The 20776-nt window shown below is 37.6% G+C and overlaps 1 long non-coding RNA gene across 1 annotated transcript in view; it reads right to left on the bottom strand.

Moving 5' to 3' along the window:
• Nucleotides 1–20776, bottom strand: part of LOC147577503 (uncharacterized) — a 130109-nt gene that overhangs the window by 26448 nt on the left and 82885 nt on the right. Inside the window, exon 2 of the long non-coding RNA XR_015255838.1 lies at nt 409–491. This is a non-coding gene — a long non-coding RNA (uncharacterized LOC147577503). The remainder of the gene's footprint in view (nt 1–408; nt 492–20776) is intronic.

The following is a 20776-nucleotide window of genomic DNA, read 5'->3' as shown; positions in this document are numbered from 1 at the left end:
GAAACTCGCATTGTCACTCATCATTACCTGAGTGGCTTGTGCGATTACATTTAAACGTATAGTTTCTCCATGTGTAAATATATTAGAGTGGTTACTGCTAGAAAGTGAAAGTAAGAATAGCATTCACATAAGAAATATGAAAGACCTCATGTTTATTTCCTTGAAAAAATAGGAAGGAGGAAGATGAGACAACTATGACATAATGTTCACAATGACTATTTCTAGAAAGTCAATAATACCATTTTAGCATTTGTAATTTTCCATGTTTCTCGTAAATTTTTCAAAATTAAAAAATGTAATAGTAATACTAATACATCACTCCAACCAGTGTAGCAACAAATTATATAAAGGGAAAATGTACTGATTGCAGATCAGCCAGGATAAGGGGTATGATGAAGCAAAACTTACAAAAATCATAAGGAAATTATTCATGGTCTGGTGTTTGACTGGCTTGTCTGATGTGAAAGTTGGAAGATCCAGTTGTGAAAGTCCTGGAAAAATAAGAGAAAAAGATTCCTTTTTTTTAATTACGAAGGCTTTGTAGAATCCCAACGATCTCCGCCCAAGTATGCAAATAAGCCCAGCGTCCTGTGTTATTTGTCATTCTCCAAAGTACTTATAAATATAATTTTTTAAAATATTCCACTTGTGAGTTATATCATGTAGTATTTGTCTTTCTCTCTTTGGCTTACTTCACTTAACATAATGTCCTGTGTTTCATCCATGTTGCCACAAACGGCAGGATTTCTTTCTTTCTCATGGTGGAATACCATCCCATATTCTTGTTCCCTTCACCCATTGACAGACATTTATATTTCATCTGTATCTTGGCTATTTGTAAAGAAAGCTGCAATGAACCTACAGGTGTCGATATCTTTTTACGATACTGATTTTGTGTCCTACAGATATATACCCCAAAGTGGGAATGCAGAATCATATGGTGGTTCTATTTTTATTTTTTTGAGGAGCCTCCATACTGTTTCCCATAGCGGTTGCACCAAATTACATTTCCACCAACAGTACACAAGGGGTCCCTTTTCTCCACATCACCACCAACACTTGTTACTTCTTCTGTTTTTGGTAAGTGCCATCCTAACAGGTTGAGACAATATCTCATTGTGGTCCACAGTAGAATGGTGATCACCAGGAGCTGGTGGGTGGACTAAGTAGAAGACTCTCTTCAAATGGTGCAAGCTTTCGGTTATAAGATGAATAAGTTCTGGGGATCTGATGAACAGCATGATGACTGTAGTTAATAACACTGAATTGTATACTTGAAATTTGCTAAAAAAGTTGACCTTAAGCATTCTCACCGCACACACACAAAATAGATAACTATGTGAGGTGATGCGTATGTTAATTAACCTGGTTGTGGCAATTATTTCACAAAGTATATATGTATCGAATCATTACATTGTACACTTCAAATGTATGCAATTTTTCTGTCCATTATACCCCGATAAGAAAAAAAAAACTGTAAGAAATGTAAGCAATGTAGCAAAAATATACAGTCCAGGAAAATAGCAGATTGAGCTGTTTATTTAGCAATCACACAGAAACACAGAACAGTAGGACTTGAAATGATTTATAGAGTTCTGGCTCATCACATTTATTTTTAAAATGCTTTTTAATGTTTATTTTTTTTTGAGAGAGAGAGAGAGAAACAGAGCACGAGTGGTGAGGGGCAGAGAGAGAGGGAGACACAGAATTCGAAGCAGGTTCCAAGCTCTGAGCTATCAGCACAGAGCCCAATGCAGGCTTTGAACTCACAAGCTGTGAGATCATGACCTGAGCCAAAGTCAGATGCCCAACTGAGCCACCCAAGTGTCCCTCATCACATTCATTTTAAACAAGAAACTAAGATTTAGAAAGCTAACATACACTAGAGGTTATTAAAATTAGAAGCTCTGTAAATCTGTTCTTTCAGTCTATTAATATCTGTACCATTCCACTGACTTCTAGACAAGTTCCACTAGAAATTTCAAGGAGAGCTTTAATACTTGTCTCTCTCTCTCACTCTTGACCTAGTTAGAGTCAGCAACCAAACTTTATTAGTTCCTCATCTCAAAACCCAAGTGTTTCAACTTTAAGATATATTTATATGTTTAAATTGTCAAAATATGAGAAACTAGAAAAATACATACAACTAGCTATGTGAATTATGAGACCAAAGTCACCCGTTTTTCTGCTATAATAATCATAATTTATTAATCAATGTAAAAAATAAAAACTCACCATTACAACATCCACAAATCTGGGTTCATTCCTACTAAGCATTTTAAACTTTCATCTCTATGCTTCAAAATGTCTTTTACTTTTGTCCTTTCTTAAGTAGTCTTCTTGTCACTAGCCCTTCAATGTGTACAATTTCTATCCCATTTTCTTGCTCTATCCAGACTTACTGACCTCAGACAGATTAGGTCCTGTTACTTCATTTTTCAAAGATTTCCAAAGGTATTCACCTTCCAAATATCTACACCTACACACATGTCCACACACACTCTAAAATATGCCAACATGTCATGTAAGAATTTCCATGGGATAAAATTTGGAATCAGCAACTTTTTTTTTTTTTTTTTTTATCAGAGATAGAGTAGGAACTTAAAAAGGAAAACAAAACAAATTGAAAAGTTCCTTAGCTTAAGACTAGAATTCTAGGGGCGCCTGGGTGGCTCAGTTGGTTAAGCGTCCGACTTCAGCTCAGGTCATGATTTCGTGGTTTGTGAGTTCGAGCCCTGCGTTGGGCTCTGTGCTGATAGCTCAGAGCCTGGAGCCTGCTTCAGATTCTGTGTCTCTCCATCTCTCGGCCCCTCCTGGGTTCATGCTCTGTGTCTCTCTATCCATAATAAATAAACATTAAAAAAAAGACTAGAATTCTAATTTGGGATGTACTTGGACCAGGAAAAGGATATTGTGATGGGCATTAAGTTCCACAAAGCAGTGACTAGAATAGAAGGGTAAGCCTAGCACTACAGCTTAGATCTAACATATCAAGGAACACATGCTCCTTAGATCCATGTTTCACAGTGTATCTAAAATCCTCACCCTAGTGCACTTAAAAAACACAGTCATCAGTCATTTTCACTGTTTAACTAGAATAATGTATCTTTCTATTGTTTAAGACACTGTCTACTAATCATCTCAAAAAGACATACCCCAACCAGCCTCTCCTCAGTAGAAATAGCAAGTGATCATTGCAACCTACTAAAGGAGGAGGAAATCTCATGATGCATGCATTTTAGAGAAAGTGGAATTGATATGCCCAATGATGAATCAATGACTTTGCCAGGGAAAATAGGATATCCTGACCGGCTATTTGCCATTCCTTATTAATTCCTTATTAATGTATCTAATTCAGAGAGGGTATTAAGAGGCAATTCATTGAAGCAGCAGGAAATGGGTTCCCTAAAATAAAGAGGTATTTGTATACAATAAGAAGAGAAAAAAGAAATGAAATAGTTCTGGACACTATATCAACTAGTCTGTCACAAAGCATAAAGGAAAATTTTTTAATGAGATTTGGTAAAAGTTCCTCATTATCTATAAATTTGTTATTGCAGCCAAATGGTTAATTTTAAAATGAATTAAGCATAAACATTTTATTAAGTATAAAATATGCAATGATCAGATTCTGTGTCTTCATCTAAATAATTTGGGGTTTGTACACTTGGCTATCTTTTATTTTCTTGGTTGCAACTGATTAATACCCCCATTTAATAGTTAATGTTGATACTCTTCAAACCATTCCAGATGCCATGTAGCTTTTCTTTACTGGGCAAACCTAAAATATAAATTTGTGGTCTTTTTCCTCCCTCCACTTATGATGACAACGATAATAACATTTATTGAACATTTACTATGTACTAGGCACTGTTTTCAGTACTGTATGTGTTTTTTAATTGCAGTGTCAATTACAGTGTTATATTAGTTTTAAGTGTACAATGTAGTGATTCAACAATTCTACACATTACTCAGTGTTTTTCATGATAAATGTACTCTTAATCCTCTTTATTTCTTTCACCCATCCCCTCTCCTATCTCTTCTTTTTTAAATTTTTTTTAGCATGTATTTATTTTTGACAGAGACAGCATGAGTGGGGGAGGGGCAGAGAGAAAGGGAGACAACAAAATCTGAAGCAGGCTCTGGGCTCTGAGCTGTCAGCACAGAGCCCAATGCAGGGCTTGAACTCACGGACCGTGAGATGATGACCTGGGCTGAAGCTGGACGCTTAACTGACTGAGCCACCTAAGTGCCCCTCTCCTACCTCTTCTATGGCAACCATCAGTTTGTTCTCTAAAATTAAGAGTCTGGGTGTTTTTTGTTTGTCTTTTTTTCCCCTTTGTTTGCTCATTTGCTTTGTTTCTTCAGTTCCAGATATGAGTGAATCATATAGTATTTGCTTTTGTATGACTGACTTATTTGACTTAGTATTATACCCTCTAGATCCATCCATGTTATTGCAAATGGCAGGATTCCACTCCTTTTTATGGTTGAGTAATATTCCATTGTGTGTATGTGTGTGTGTGCGTGTGTTGGTGTGTGTGTGTGTGTGTGTATATATATGTAGTGGATAAGAGGAAGTGGTATATCACTTCCTCTTATCCATTCATCTATGGATGGATAGTTGCATTGCTTCCATATTTAGCTATTGTAAATAATACTCCAATAAATATAGGAGTGTATGTATCTTTTTAAATTAGTGTTTCCAGGGGCGCCTGGGTGGCGCAGTCGGTTAAGCGTCCGACTTCAGCCAGGTCGCGATCTCGCGGTCCGTGAGTTCGAGCCCCGCGTCGGGCTCTGGGCTGATGTCTCAGAGCCTGGAGCCTGTTTCCGATTCTGTGTCTCCCTCTCTCTCTCTGCCCCTCCCCCGTTCATGCTCTGTCTCTCTCTGTCCCAAAAATAAATAAACGTTGGAAAAAAAAAATTTTAAATTAGTGTTTCCATTTGGGGCGGGTAAATATCCAGTAGTGGAATTACAGAATCATAGGGTAATTCTATTTTAAATTTTTTAAGGAAACGCCCTACTATTTTCCACTGTAGGGCACCAATTTGCATTCCCACCAACAGTGCAAGGAGGTTCATTTTTCTTCACATCTTGTCAACACTTGTTATTTCTTTTTTTTTTTTCTTTAAGTCTATTTTAGCTATTCTGACAGATATAAGGTGATGTCTCATTGTGGTTTTGATTTGCATTCCCTGATGATCAGTGATGTTGACATTTTTTTCATGTTTCTATTGATCATTTGCATGTTTTCTTTGGAAAAATGTCTATTCATGTCCTCTGCCCATTTTTTAATCTAATTATTTGTGTCTTTGGTATTGAATTGTATAAATTCTTTATACATTTTGGATATTAACCCCTTGTCAGGTAAAACGTTTGCAAATATCTTCTCCCATTTGGTAGGTTGCCTTTTTTTGAGAGCATCGTTTTAAATGTTTGTTTATTTATTTATTTTGGAAGAGAGAGAGAGAGAGAGAGAGAGCACATGTGAGTGGAGAAAGGGCAGAGAGAGAGAGAGAGAGAGAGAGGGAGGGAGAGAATCCCAAGCAGTCTCTGTGTGCTGTCAGCACAGAACCCAAAGTGGGGTTTCACCCCACAAACCACGAGAGCATGACCTGAGCCACAATCAAGAGCCCGTGCTTAAAAGACTAAGTCACCCATTTGCCCCAGGTTGCCTTTTTGTTTTGATGCTTCCTTTTACTGTGCAAAAGCTTTTTATTTTGGTGAAGTCCCAAAAGTTTAATTGGATATGTTTTAACCATTTAGATCACATATCTTAATGCAAAAGAAAATTTGGCATAAGTTTACAGTGATTTTTTGGTTAACTTGGCATTAAGATGCAAAATTGGCTCTCACATCTCAATGCCACTTAAATTAACAGATTTTTTTTTTCAGGCGTCTTTTTAACAAACTCTCATTTGCATGTGCGAAATCTTGCTGTGAGGCTGCATAAGGGAGAATTAAGAATAGATTTAGAGTACATTACATCTCTATCACATAAGAAAGCCCTAAATGAATTCCCCAGGTCTGTCACACCCTTTGGTTATTTAAAGAACAAGACTAAATCTGTGTGTTCAGCTGTGATATCTCTTGTCAGGTCATCTTACAGTGTTCGAGAATAGGTCATCTGATTATTGTGGCATGTGCATGGAGTTTATACACGTTAAAATGGTGACAAATCAAGTTAGAGTCTGCAACAGAAAGGCAGAAGGCTTAATGTATCAAGTTAATATATAAATCATCTATGACTGAAACAAAGTGAAAACACTTTTGTTATAAGGACAAGCTACAAATATGAACCATGAAAATAAACGATGGATCCATTTCATGGTTATGGAAAACATAGACCCTCCTATCACTATTTCCTATATCAGGTTAATGGAGCACCCAAAACGATTTAGTAATAGCATCGCTTCCATTTGGACAAAGACTGTATGTATTTCTATTCTGAAAGAACTGACAATTATATCATTTAAGCAAGGAGGACCTTGTGTTCTAGTATTTGTGGAAAATTATTAGGTGAAGCCCTACAGTGAAAAGGCAGTTACTATTTACAGGAGCTATGTTTGAATTCACAATATGCTTATCTCTAAAATTTGGAGAGAAATCAATACAAAAACCTAGTGGTTAACATATTTTCTCTGTGGGTTTTTGTATTGATTTCTCTCCAAATTTTAGAGATAAGCATATTGTGAATTCAAATATAGCTCCTGTAAATAGTAACTGCCTTTTCACTGTAGGGCTTCACCTAATAATTTTCCACAAATACTTACTAGAACACAAGGTCCTCCTTGCTTAAATGATATAATTGTCAGTTCTTTCAGAATAGAAATACATACAGTCTTTGTCCAAATGGAAGCGATGCTATTACTAAATCGTTTTGGATGCTCCATTAGCTTGATATAGGAAATAATAATAGGAGTATCTTTTGACTTTGTAATTAATTGAATTTTTTTTTCAGAGAGAGAGAGAGCATGAGCGAGGAGAGGGAGAGAGAGAATCTCAAGTAGGCTCCATGCCCGGCATGGAGCCCAACACTGGGCTCAATCTCACAACCTTGAGATCAGGACCTGAGTCAAAACCAAGAGTTGGACGCTTAACAAATTCAGCCACCCAGGAGCCCTGTATTTGTGATTATTCTAAATGAAAACTCATAAAAGTAAAACATATCAATACATCTTTTGTTTGGAAAAATATAATTATATTAAATTAAAATTATAACATATGAACTATATCTAGAATCTATCAAAGCCATACTTGGGAGATTTCTGCTTCTAGGCATTTTAAGGATAACAGGAACTGTATTCACCAAATGGTGTTAGAACATTTGAATATCCAAATGCAAATAATGGACATCAAACTCTACCACATATCATGTAAAATATTAACTAGAAGAAGATGAATCATACACCTAAAAGAAGACCTAAAGCTCTAAAATTTCTAGAAGAAAACACACCAAAACTTGTGACCTTGGGGTAGCAGAGATGCATTAGGTAGAATACAAAAAGCACTAACCATGAAATAAAATATCGATAAAATATCAAAAAGTAAAGGGTTTTTTTCCCCACTTTCAAAGATACTGTTAAGAAAGCGAAAAGACAGCCATAGACTGGGAAAAAATATTTGCATAACGTATGTCTAATAAAGGACTGGTATACAGAAAATACAAATAACTCTTACAATAATGAGAAATATTACTCAATAAGATATGGATAAAATATTTGAATAGAAAATTCACCAAATAAGGATATACAAATAGCAAATAAGCACACGAAATGATCTTGAATATCATTAGTCAATATGGAAATTCATAATCAAGCATCATACCACTGAAAACACACTAGGATGGTTAAAGTTTTTCTAAGTTTATTTTTTATTTTGAGAGAGAGAGAGCATGAGTGGGGAAGGGGCAGGGAGGGAGTGGGAAAGAGAGAGAGAGAGAGAGAGAGAGAGAGAGAGAGAGAGAATCTCAAGCAGGCTCCACACAGCCAGCTCAGAGCCTGACACGGGCCTCGAACTCATGAACTGTGAGATCATGACCTGAGCTGAGGTCAAGATTGGAACACAACTGACTCAGCCACCTAGGTGCCTCTAAAATTTTTTAAAAACTGACAAGTTCTGGCAAGTATATAGAGCAACTGGAACTCACATATTGCTGAAAGAAATTCAAAATGGTATGCAATTTGAAAGAAATTCAAAATGGTATGCAATTTGAAGTTTAGGGTGATACTTTCTTATCAAACTAAACTTATGCTCATACAACCCACTGATTCTGCCCCTAGACATTACTCCCCAAAATGAGAATTTATGTTTCCAGGAAGACTTGTCCTCCAACATTTATACAAGATTTATTCATATAGGTAAAAACTGGAAACAACCCACATGTCCATCAGTTGGAGAATAAATAAACCCAGGGGGGAAAAAAAGAAAGAAGAAACTAATGATATACACAAGAACATGAATGGATTTTAAATCATGAAACTAAATGAAAGAAGCAAGATAGTAAAGATAACCTACACACTACATGATTCTATTTAAATGATAGTCTAAAAAAGGCAAACTATAGTGACAAAAAACATAGTAGTTGCCAGAGGCTGGCTGGGAGTAGGAAACAGGAATTAACAGCAAAGGGACACAAGTTTTGGGGGTGATGAAAATGCTTTGATATCAAGATTGTGCTGATGGTTCAAACCATATTAATTTCTACATTTAACTTATGGTACATAGATTAGAACTCGCTGCTATGGACAGAATGGTTTTGCCTCCCTAAAATTCACATGTTGAAATCCTGACCTCCAATGTGATGGTATTAGGAGGTGGGGACTAGGAGGGGGGTATTATGAGGATGTGGGGTCTTGGGGTAGGTTTAAAGGAGGTCATGAGGGTGGAGCCCCTGTGTTGAGATCGGTACCTTTATAAGAAGAGGAAGAGGGGCCAGAGCTCTCTCTCTCTCTCTCTCTCTGTCACATGAGGATAGACCAAGAAGATGTCCATCTGCAAGCCAGAAAGAAGACCTTCACCAGGAATTGAATTGACTAGCCCCTTGATAGAGGACATCTCAGACTCCAGAACTGTAAGAAATCAATTTCTGTCATTGAAGCCACCCAGTATGTGGTATTTGTTATAACAGACTAGAAGACCAAGATGCTCACTGACGCTTATTTTAAAAAACAAATGGACGATAACACAGTTAAGTATTGAGCTAAAACTCTTAGGGATATGGAACGGCATATAGTTAGTGCATACTTCAAGCTGCTGAAGTATAATCAAATCTGCCTCTCACTGTGGTCAAGTAGCCAAAGGGCTACTGAGTATGAAGCTTAGAGCAAAGGCTATGCAGGAAGCTCTGGACCATGCATTGAGGGGGAACGCATTAAAATCCTATGCCCTGGTGCTAGAGCGGTATAGGAGAAAGAGAGCTGGCAAATGTAACATTTCTGTAGGAAGTGGCAGCCAAGACTGAAGCAAATTCCCCCATTCGTAATTCTCTCTGTGTCCATCTGCCAAGAAAAACTAAACAGCAGCAGCACCAGCTGTTCTTGGTACTCCACAGATTGCAAGCCATGCTTCCCAAATTAACATCTCACCAACGCATACCCATGGAGTTTACATAAGGTAGGAACTAAGTCAAGATGGGATCTGGGAAGAGTGAGAGAGTAACAAGGAAGTATTATTAAGGAGCAGACAGCAAGAAGCTGTCCCTCTGATGGGCCTGCAGCCCAGTCTGCTGAGAAATTAGTGTGAGGTCAATTTGCAGAAGCGGGGAAGCGGACAGGTGTTTGTGAGAAGTGTAAGTAGGGTAGTAAGACTATGATGCAGTACTTTGCCTCCCCCATTTCAGAAACCGAAGTGAGAAAATAAAGAGTAAAATAGCAGAGCATTATTAGTACTGTCCATATGCCAAGTAACGAACTCAATGTACTGCATCCCATTAGACAGATGCTTGAAAGTTATAGGTGAAATGAATTATGTCAACAATATGCATTGATTCAAATATTAAGATGGCAATTCTTCATGTCTCCCTAAGAAAGGCCCCTGTGATCACATAATAAAGGGAGTCTCATTTATTCTGTTTTGAGAATTGTATCCCTGAACCCACATCCCTCTGGCTGCTGGGGAAGAAATGCTTTGCTGTAGCTAGTGGCTGCTGTCATGAGGCCAGCATATTCCAAAGTCACCTGCCTTTGATGTGAAGTGAAAGCCCTTGAACTGGTGAATTTTCTTGGGAAAGTGAAAAATAAGAAAGCTACTTTTTCCTCTCTTTTTCTCTTTACTTTTCTCTTCCCTTACTTTTCTCCCTATTCCTCTAATTTCTATCTCCTTCCCCGTAAACCTTGTCGGGCTCGCCCTGGACACACAGAGCAGGTTGGGATAATGGCCATGCTGTCTTAGATGGCAATACAGAGAGGAGGCATGCTGTCATTTGAAAAGTGTGTCCATCGCAGTGTCCTCTAAAGTATTTCATTTTGAACACGAAACACGATGAGAACAAGTGTACATTATCTTATGTCGTATCATTGGGGGGGGGGGAGGGGTGTGCCAAAGGGGGGTTAACCAATTTAGCAATTTTAATCTTGAATATAAAAAGTTTAAAGCACCTGGGGTGCCGAGGTGCCTCAGTTGGATGGACATCCGACTCTTGATTTTGGCCCAGGTCATGATCTCACGATTCATGAGTTGGAGCCCTGAGTTGGGCTCTGCAGTGATAGCACGGAGCCTGATTGGAATTCTCTCTCCCTTTCTCTCTGCCCCTCCCCTGCTAGTGCTTTCTCTCTCTCCCTTTCTCAAAATAAATAAATTAACTTAAAGAAAAAATGTCTAAAGCATCTATTGATGCTCCCATGGTATATTTTCTGAAAGCTTTAGGGGAAAAGGTATTTAGAATTTAGTTTACTCCATTTACATCCGCTATCAACAAATCAGAAATACTTATGGCTTTATTCTGCAAAGGTGAACATTCCATTTGCCTGTGCAAAGACAAATGAAAATAACTTATGCACATGGAAGAATAATCTCAGTGATGGCTAAGTATACTTTAAACAATATATGTACACATTTCATTTTTTCTCTAAAACATTTTATGCATTTCTTATTTGCAAGATAAATGAGTATAAACAACTAACTTCAGTTTATAGGAGGCAACAGATACTTCTGCAGTCAGCCAACAGTATGTGTAAATATCATGTAACTGTCCTCCTAGGGTAACTAGGAGTTGCTAACAACTTATTTGTGCTTAGGGGTCACTGTCTGTGAGCTTTAATTGTCTCATCTGTATTCTGAAAGGACTGCATGAATAACACATTTATAACAACATCTTAAAAAGCCATTGCTTTCCTTTAAAAATAAAAAATAATAAATTTATAAAGCTTCTGTAATTGATGTCTGCAAACAAAACTAAGAGATATAAACAGTGTTGTCATTCAGATACATTGTTTCATATCCCTCTAAAAATATTGATTTCATTGGTTTTATGGGCTCTGCAGCTGACGGTTTTAAAGGGTTTGTATACTCTGCTGTTGGAGCAGACAGTAAATGCCATTTGCAAGTTTTCACGCCCAAAATAAATTTGCGTGAGACATGGCTATAAGACTCTTTTGAAAATTAACCTTAGGAAAGACAAATTTAAATTCTCCCCAAAAATCTTAACAAAATACAGGTCTTAGGTAGATAGATTTCTATTGTGGTTAATAGAGTGAAATAGTGCTAAGAGTTTGATCTGTAAGATTCAGGCTATCGGAGTTTACATCCCACTCCGCTACATTCAAGTGAGATAATCCTGAAGTATTTCAAAATCTGCATTAGTTTTCCCTTAAGTAAAATGAAGGGAAGCAGGACCACTGCTTTTATTGTCTTCTTGTGAGTAATAAATGATACATGTAAAAAGCAGTTAAAAGCGTGCATAGCAGAGCAGGAACATGAATAAATGTCAGCTATTTATTTTTGAACAAATATTTATGGAGTGATTACTGTGCTCTGTACATTGTTCTGGTTGCCTGAGAGATAGTAGTGAACACAAACGATTAGATTAGAATAGCTTTCTTCGTGAAGATTACATCCCAATGGGAAGACTGACAATTAACATACGTTAAATGTACACTCTGTTTGTGAAAAGTACTATCTGGGGAGAGACAAGACGTCTCAGAGCCGAGGAAGCAATTTTAGGCAGGATGGCTAGGGAAATGTCACTGGAAAGGTGGTATAGGTGAGAAAAGACTTGAGGGTGATGAGAAAGCAAGCCATGAAGACTTTTCAGGGTGAAAAGTTTTCTAGGCTCGGGAAACAAGTGAGAAGGCCCTATGGGAGAAGTGCATTTGATCTGTTAGAGGAACAAGAAAGAGATCAGTGTGCCTAGAAGAGAGGGAGCAAGGTGGTGTATGATACAAGAGGTCAGACAAGTGAGCTGCAGGTGGGGAACAGCAGGCGACGTGGGGTGCAGATCACACGGGCATTGAGGGGACTATTCCATAGCTGATGCTCTCAGTGACATGGAAACAGGGAGGAACGGGGACATTGAGTTATCACTGATCTGTGATAACTGTTCCTCCAGTTGACAGGCAATGAATATTCAAGAGAATATTCAGCATATTCCCAGTATGAGATTCCTACAGCACAACAAGTTAGTGTCCCTCCTGTTTCTCACACGAGCTAAATCATCAGGGAAGCAAAGAGGTCAGTCAGCCAAGGGCTTGTGTTGCTTTCATTACAAGCCTGGAGAGCACTGAAACTTTCCAAGGAGAGAGAATTGTCTCCGGCTGCAGCTTCCACTCTCTTGAAGCCAGCTGTACACCAGCTACTCTCCATGCTCCATAAGGCACCAGCTTAGAGAATTCCACTTCCCCCTAAAGACCAGTCAGAACCGCTAGGAAAGACAAGCACTTCAAAGTAACACAGAAGTCTGGTGAATGTTCACATCACTTCAGAAAGCATTTCCCTGCTCACAGATAAGGGGAAAGCTGCATGATTCTGAAAGCTTGCAGAATTACAGCATTGCCCCCACCTGCTTTTCTGTTTCGCCTAGAAACTTACGTCAATCGAGAGGCATGTTTCTTGCACAGTTGAACACAAATAACAACTGGCTGGGAAAATAAAACAACAGTAATCTCCGCCATTGTGATTTGGGGGCTTGAGCATGCATGTGAAACAGATGTGATACCAACAACTATGACTTCTGGGTCTTGAAAACCTTAACAGTGCTTTTGACTGTCAATAATGTGACTGGCACGACTTAACGCCAAACTATTTTCTCAATATAAGAGAACGCATTTCTCTCTACCCTTTACCTTTACTATGAATGAAGGTTTCCCTTGTCCAGAATGAGACTACTCTAAACTGCGATTCAATGTGTGGAGTTGCCTCTGAGAATATTCATTCCATCAATGAGAAGGGAGATTAACTGGACCTGGTGGAGATTCTCTCTGGTTAGGGGCTAGCACCACAGGAATCCAGCTGGCCCCTTTTGTTCCACAGAATAAACAGAGCTTATTTCATTTAATCTCAGATCATATAACGTAAGCAATTATATACATAGATTCCCTTTCCAAAGACATTCAGTAATGCTACTTGTGGGCTGCCATTTTCTTGGAACATGCCTACTGAAACCAATCCACTAAGAATACACAACTGCTTTTAAGTTAGTGTGTGATACAGTTCAATCATCATTCACGTGAAAATTCAATATCCCCAAAATGAAGAAACAACTGGCATTAAACAATTTCTACTCTTATTAGTTAAATCAATGTCATAAGCAAAAGAGTTTTCTTTTAAAAATTATCTGTTCTCTATCTTTGGAATCTTCCTGCCAAATCTCCTTCCCACACTTATCGCCCCAAATAAATCTTACACAGCCCACACTCTCCTACATCTAAATTATTTGGGTTTGCCTGACAGGCACATGAAATGTTAATCAAAATAAATAGTCATCTCTTCCTTCTGAATAGAGTGACAGCTGGTATTTTTCTTTCCTCACCACCTCCTCAAAAGACCTCTCCTTCACCAATCAAACCTACTCTTTTTTTTTTAATCCTTCCCATCAATGATCAGTGGCTTTCATCATTTCTGTTAATTTGGATTATTCAAAGACAAAAATGTATGTCATTTTAATAACAATATTTTAATTCAGGGACAATTCCATGTGACCTAATATAACAATACATTGACAGGCAACATTAAGAACAATAGGATGTAACTGTCTGAAAACATACAGCCAATTAACAAAGAAGTTTTATGCCCCCTTCTTGAGTGTCACCTCATCCCTGGCTCTATCTATATACTCATTCTGCCCCTCCAAGTCTCCTAATTACCACATCCCAAAGTTCTACTCTACCTATCAGCAGTTCTAACCCTCAACCCATCCATCTCCCTATTCTACTCATGACCCTATCCCTCATTCTCTTCTATCTGGTCAAAATGGTTACTTCCATTGGGCTAAACTCTCCACTTTTGTGTTGAATGTGCACATGATAGGCAGAATAATCATTAGCACGCCATTTTTTAAAATTTTTTAATTTTTATTTATTATTGAGACACAGAGCATGAGCAGGGGTGGGTAGAGAGAGGGGGAGACACAGAATCTGAAGTAGGCTCCAGGCTCTGAGCTGTCAGCACAGAGCCCGACACGGGGCTCGAACTCACGATCTGTGAGATCATGACCTGAGCCAAAGTCAGTTGCCTAACCAACTGAGCCACCCAGGTGCCCCAATTAATATGCCATTTTTAAATGGAGTTACTTTGTTTCATCTTACGAAATCTTAAATTCATAATTACGACTTTGTCAATCACTTAACTCAGACTCCTAATTTTATTTTTATTTTTATGTACATGCCTTTTTCTGGACATCCATGTATGAGTTCAATTAGCCAAACTCCTCAGCTCATGACATAGTCTATTTGTCCATGAAAGCTCTTCACATATATAATTTTATTCTTCCCTTCATTCCTGATATCACTCCCACCCCCTCTTTTTCCCCTGGGTTCTCACTATAGTACACATCATTAAATATCTGTTTATATTTGAAAACACAATAAAATTCTGTAGAATTTAAATAGACATAAAGCTACAGGTTTATGTTATTTTTTTAATTTTTTTATTCCACACTGTACATTATAGAAATGTTACTATAAATGTACCTCATTCATTGCTTTTAGCAGTGGAATAGCGCATATATCATTGTGTTTTACGTATTTATTCCCCTGATGACAGACCAGTAGGTGTTCTCCATCTGTCTAGTTTAATAAATATGTGTATAGTTATTACTCTTATAAGACAATTTGAGAAAGAATATTTACAAATGGACTATTTTTTTTTAAGGTATGGATAGGATTAAGGGAACCACAGGGGTTAGTTTAGTAGCCCAGGGCTAAAAGCCTAGAGTTCTACAATCCCTAAGCTTAAAACCTTGGATGTGTAGTGGGTGGTTGCTAAAACCTGAGAAAAGACAATTATGTTGAAGTCTACCTCCTGAGAGGAGCAGTGACCTTGAGTGGAGGAACACAGCTCAAACTGCTGTCTCACGTCTCTGAGGCTCTATTCATTTTTCTTTACTCTTTTTTCTTTCTGTTCCTCAGACTAGATCATCTCCATTGACCTACCTTGAAGGTTGCTACTTCTTTCTTCTGCCAGCTCAAATCTGCAGTCGAGCCCTCTAGTGAGATTTTTCATTTCAGTTATTACAGATTTCAACTTGAGAATTTCTACTTTTGTTAAACAATTTCTATCTCTTTATTGATATTCTCTATTTGGCGAGACATCGTTTTCATGTGTTCCTTTAGCTCTTTAGACAAGGTTTTCTTTAGTTCTATGTACATATTAAAGATAGCTGATACAGAGTTTCTTCTGGTAACGCCAATGTCTGGATTCCTTCAAAGATAGTTTTTATTCTACTGCCTGCTTTTTCATCCAGCATATGGGCCTTACTTTCTTGTTTCTGCAAGTCTTGTAATATTTTTTATTGAAATCTAGACATTTTGAATAATGTAACATTGTGGGGCACCTGGGTGGCTCAGTCAGTTAAACTTCTGACTCTTGGTTTTGGCTCAGCTCATGATCTCACAGTTTGTGAGTTCAAATCCCACACTGGGCTCTGTGTTGACAGTGCAGAGCCTGTTTGGGATTCTCTCTCTCTCTCCCTTTCTCCTTGCCCCTCCTCTGCTTGTGCTATCTCTCTCTAAATAAATAAATTCATTCATTCATTCATTCATTCATTTCAAAAAACTTAAATAATGCAATGTGGTAATTCAGATCCTACCCACCCCCAGTGTGGTGTAGTTGTTGTTGTTATTGCTGGGGTTATTTGTTCATTTATTGACCTACTTGACCAAATTTTGTAAATTATGCACTTTGTGTCACAAGTAGCCACTTGTCTCTGCCGGATTATTTTAATGGTCAGCTAGCGATTAAACAGAGATTTCCTTAAATGCCTTAAAGCATTTTACCAAGGGACTATGTTTGTACGATGTGGCACACCTTCAGTGATCCACCTGGCTGTCAACATTCTCCTTCAGCCTTTGCTTTCTGCTTGCACAGAGCTCCATGGTCCACTGAAGATGAGACATCAAAGACCTGTCGGGTCTCTCCTGGACTCATGTGTGGAGACTTATAGACTCCCAAGGTTATCTCAAAGCTCACCAAAGCCCTTTCTGGCCCTCTCAGTACCCAGCATTTCCTTTTTAAGCTTTTTGGTCAACTTCGTGCTGATCCCAACTATTAATTGCCACTTCAGGCAGCTTCTAAGTTAATTAAACCTTTGTCCCTCAACTCTGTCCAGATTTTATAAATAGTTTCTCTATCCAAGGCCCATTGAATTAAATTTTACATGTGCTTAAATGTGTTTGATTTTTGACTGACAATTTATTTATGCTTTACAGATCTTGGTTACAAACTCCCAACCCCACCCAAATGCAAAATTAGTTTCCAAATATTTCTGTTAACTGGCTTTATTCCATTATTGTTTTATGTAATGTCTTAATCCTTTTAACATTCATAATTAGAGATAGATGTCTGTGTTACTTTCCCATTGCTGTTATAAGCAACTATCACTAACTTAAAGACTTAAAATAATACAAACTTATGCTCCTACTGGTTTGAAGAACAGAAATCTGAAATGGATTTCACTGGGCCAAGATCAAGGTTCCAGTGAAGCTGTGCTCCTCCTGGAAGCTTTAGAGAATTCAGTGCCTTGCCTTTTCAGTTTCTAGAGCTGCATTTCTTACATTCTTTAGTTCATAGTCCCTTCCGCCATTGTCAAAGCCAGTAACACAGCATCTTCAAATTTCTCTGCTTCCGTCTTCACACTGTCTTTTCTTTCATAAGGACCCTTCCGATTACATCAGGCCCATTGGATAATCCAAATTAATCTCCTCATCTTAAACTCCTGAAGATAAGCAAAGTTTCCTTTGAACTCTTTTATAAGGTAATATTCACAGGTTCTGTAGATTACGACTCTGAGTGGGCCATTGTTCAGCACACCAATGTATCCTGCCTTATTTTACTCTATATGTGAGCCAGTTCTCTTAATGTCCTCTATTAATCTTTCCCCTTATTGGTTTATACTGCCAATTTCATCAAAAACAACATCTCTTATAATACATAGCTTTATTTTTGAGTAATCTAGTCTAATGGCTCTCAACTAGAAGCAATTTCACTTCCTGGAGGACATTTGGAAATATCCGAAGAACATTTTGCTTGTCAAAACCAGGGCAGGCTGGGTGGGGAGCCAGGGAGTCCTACTGGAATCTGGTGAGTAGAGGCCTAAACATCTTACAATACACAGAACAGCCCCACCCCCACCCCACCAACAATTTGCCTCAAAATATAAATAAGCCTGAAGTTGAGGACCTCTGCTTTATTCTGTTCCAATCGTCTGTATGCTTGTGGTTGCCTCAGTACCAAAGTATTTTTATTACCGTGTATTCATATAGTATATCTTCATATCAATTAGGATGTAGGCTTCCTCTGTTTAAGAATACAAATAGGTTTTAACAGATAAATATTATAATAAGTTGTTTGGTCCCTCAAAATAACCTGCTAGAATTTTGGTTGGAATTACATATTGATTTTTTTAGATTGAAATTAGAAGAATAAACATCTTTGCAGTGTTAATGATGAGAGACAACTCTGGATGGCCCTGGAGACTCCCTGGGTGCCCTCTGTCACTAGCTTACCAGAGAACTGGCTCAGCCTTTGGCTGATGTCAGTATCCTTGGCACGCAAGGCTGTTCCCACAACTCTTGTCTGCAGATCTCCGTCTTTCATATGCATAGTCCTCAGGGTTGCTCCTTGGCTAGAAAATCCTTTGCTATAGTTCTTGTTATTTAGAAAAGCTAGGTGTTCTCTACCCTTGTTGCATAGATTATGGATATGTAATGAGGTTTAGGGGCGGAGTTTGTTCTTGTTCTTGGAGTACACCCAGTTGTACATCCAACCTATCGGCCAAGGCAGGCCTCTATGGGATCATTGGCCACTCTGTTCACAAACCATCTATAAACTCTACCTCGGCTGTAGAATCCTGAGGGGTTTGTGCAAGTTCTGCACTACTCTGCTGCAAGTATTCCTTCCATAAACTTTATATTGCACTTGTACCACATGGCTTTAGTAGTGTATGTCCACAACCCCTGTGCATAAACTGTTAAGTCATTCTCTCCATGGGCAAGTTGCATTTTATTTTTTTATTACAAATATTCCTGTGTGTCTTTTAAAAGAGTGGATTTTTTTTATAAAGTTCTTGTTCTTTTCATTAAGTAAAGCCTTAGGTCTTTTATATACTTTTATTGCTATTATAACTTTATTATATTTTTTAGTTAGTTTTGCCAGCGTAGAGGACTTCTTAGCTTATATGGGTTGATATTGTATTCATTTTTGTTGCATTTTGTATCAGTAAACGACTACATTAGGAAAATGTTTGTTTTGTAAGTAAATGATCGTAACATCTCGAATAACAGTTTGCTTATCTACCTACCAGAGATACGTACTGTACTTCTTCATGTGCTTTGTGTCCTATTGCATTAACCGCAGACTTTGGAATCCAGTTCTACTTTGATAGTAGCAGTGATAATAGGTATCTTTCTTTTATTCTCCCCGCCCATCTTAATGATAATATGTTGATTGTTTCTTAGGTATAATTTATGTAGACTTATAACACAAAGGAAACACTATTACAGCTTTTGTCACCCTAAGGGAAAAGCAACAAACTAGTTATTATATACTTGATAAAACAGAATAAAGGACCAGACAGAACAAGTATCTAAAATAAACATATGAATTTTAATCAGGGAAATAAGGGAGAATCTGGAAAATATAAATCAAGAACAAAAAGTCTTAAAGAAGAACCCACTGGAAGTATTTGCTATAAAATATAATATAGGAGAAATAAATAATTTGAAAAGCAAGTTAAATATGAAAATGGGTATACCTGAATAATAAATCAATATACTAACACTTTATTAGGAATGCCTTTATAAGCTATCAATATAAGATAAAAAATGGAAAAATATAAATGGAGAAGTAAGAGATAAAAAGGATAAGAGTACAAATGACAACATCTTTTTTGATAGATGTCCAAATAGAATAGGAAAAATTTTAAAAATAAATTAATGAATAAATTGATTAGGAAAATATACCCCAAGTAAAACATTTAACTAAATTCCTGAAGTTAAAAAAGATATTGAAAGGGCTTACCAAAAGCCAAACTATATAGAAAGCTTGAAAAGAACAAGAAGAACAAGAAGAAGAAGAAGAAGAAGCAGAAGAAGAAGCAGAAGAAGAAGAAGAAAACTACATATATTATGGTGCAATTTAAGGACATTTGAACTAGTCAAGGGAATCAGTCAGGGAAGCAAAACCATTGTAAGTATTCTGAAGAAAGTAACTTATTATAAAATTAGACAATAAACCATTGTGGAAGGATCCTAGAAAATAAGGTACAAAGAAAGGAGGTGAAGAATCAGAGAACGGTTACTAGTAAGCCCAGACATGAATGAATGACTCAAAGCTGGAAGAAAAATCTGGACTTCATGTAGGTCCAGCTGCTGGAGAGTGACTGCAAAGTGAGATGGTGTATGAGTCTATAAAAGGTTGTTGATTCTTTATGCCTACGCTTCTGTGAATTCACCGCCAAAGTTCTCGTGATGGGCCTGCGATCACTGTAGGGCAGCTGGGCAGCGTTTGGAAAAGCGAGTTGGATATAGAACATAACCTAAGATGGATTTATTATCTTTCAATAAAAAGTTATCCCAAATTACAATTTTACAAGTGTAAAACTCCCATTTAAAATGAAGTAATGACTAAAGACAGTATGCAGATAATGAACGTCACTTGAGTCATTCATATTTCTCCAAGTGACAACCTAATGAATGGTAAAGGTCTGAATTACCAGTGTCTTTGAAAATGTATATGTTTTTTTAAGTTAATAATATTTTTTCCTTCTCTTTTCCTCCAATATCCCATCTTAGACAGAGAGCTCTAGAAACAGATTTGGAGGTACAGTTGTATACATAAGATTTATATAGAAACACTCTTGGGGAATCTGCCTATAAGGAAGTGAAGAAAGCACATTAGGAAGAGGGAGAAGCTGACCGACAATGTGGTTGCAACCAGGATATCAGCTGATCTCACATGGGACTCGAGTGAGAGTTGTCTCCAATCAAAGCTACATGGCCGGGGCTTTGTATGCTTTCTTCTGCCAATTTTTAGCTGAGAATCATTCTCTGGGTGGGAGTATGACACTAGAGAGAGCTGTTCTCAGCAGCCCAGTGAAATTCCCATAAAAGACACATCCATGAA

Source organism: Puma concolor, chromosome C2 (genome assembly GCF_028749965.1).
Source record: "Puma concolor isolate L17-30 chromosome C2, mPumCon1.1.hap2, whole genome shotgun sequence".
Lineage (NCBI taxonomy): Eukaryota > Metazoa > Chordata > Mammalia > Carnivora > Felidae > Puma > Puma concolor.
The sequence above is the reverse complement of the archived record's forward strand: the minus strand, read 5'-3'. Positions and strand labels throughout refer to the sequence as shown.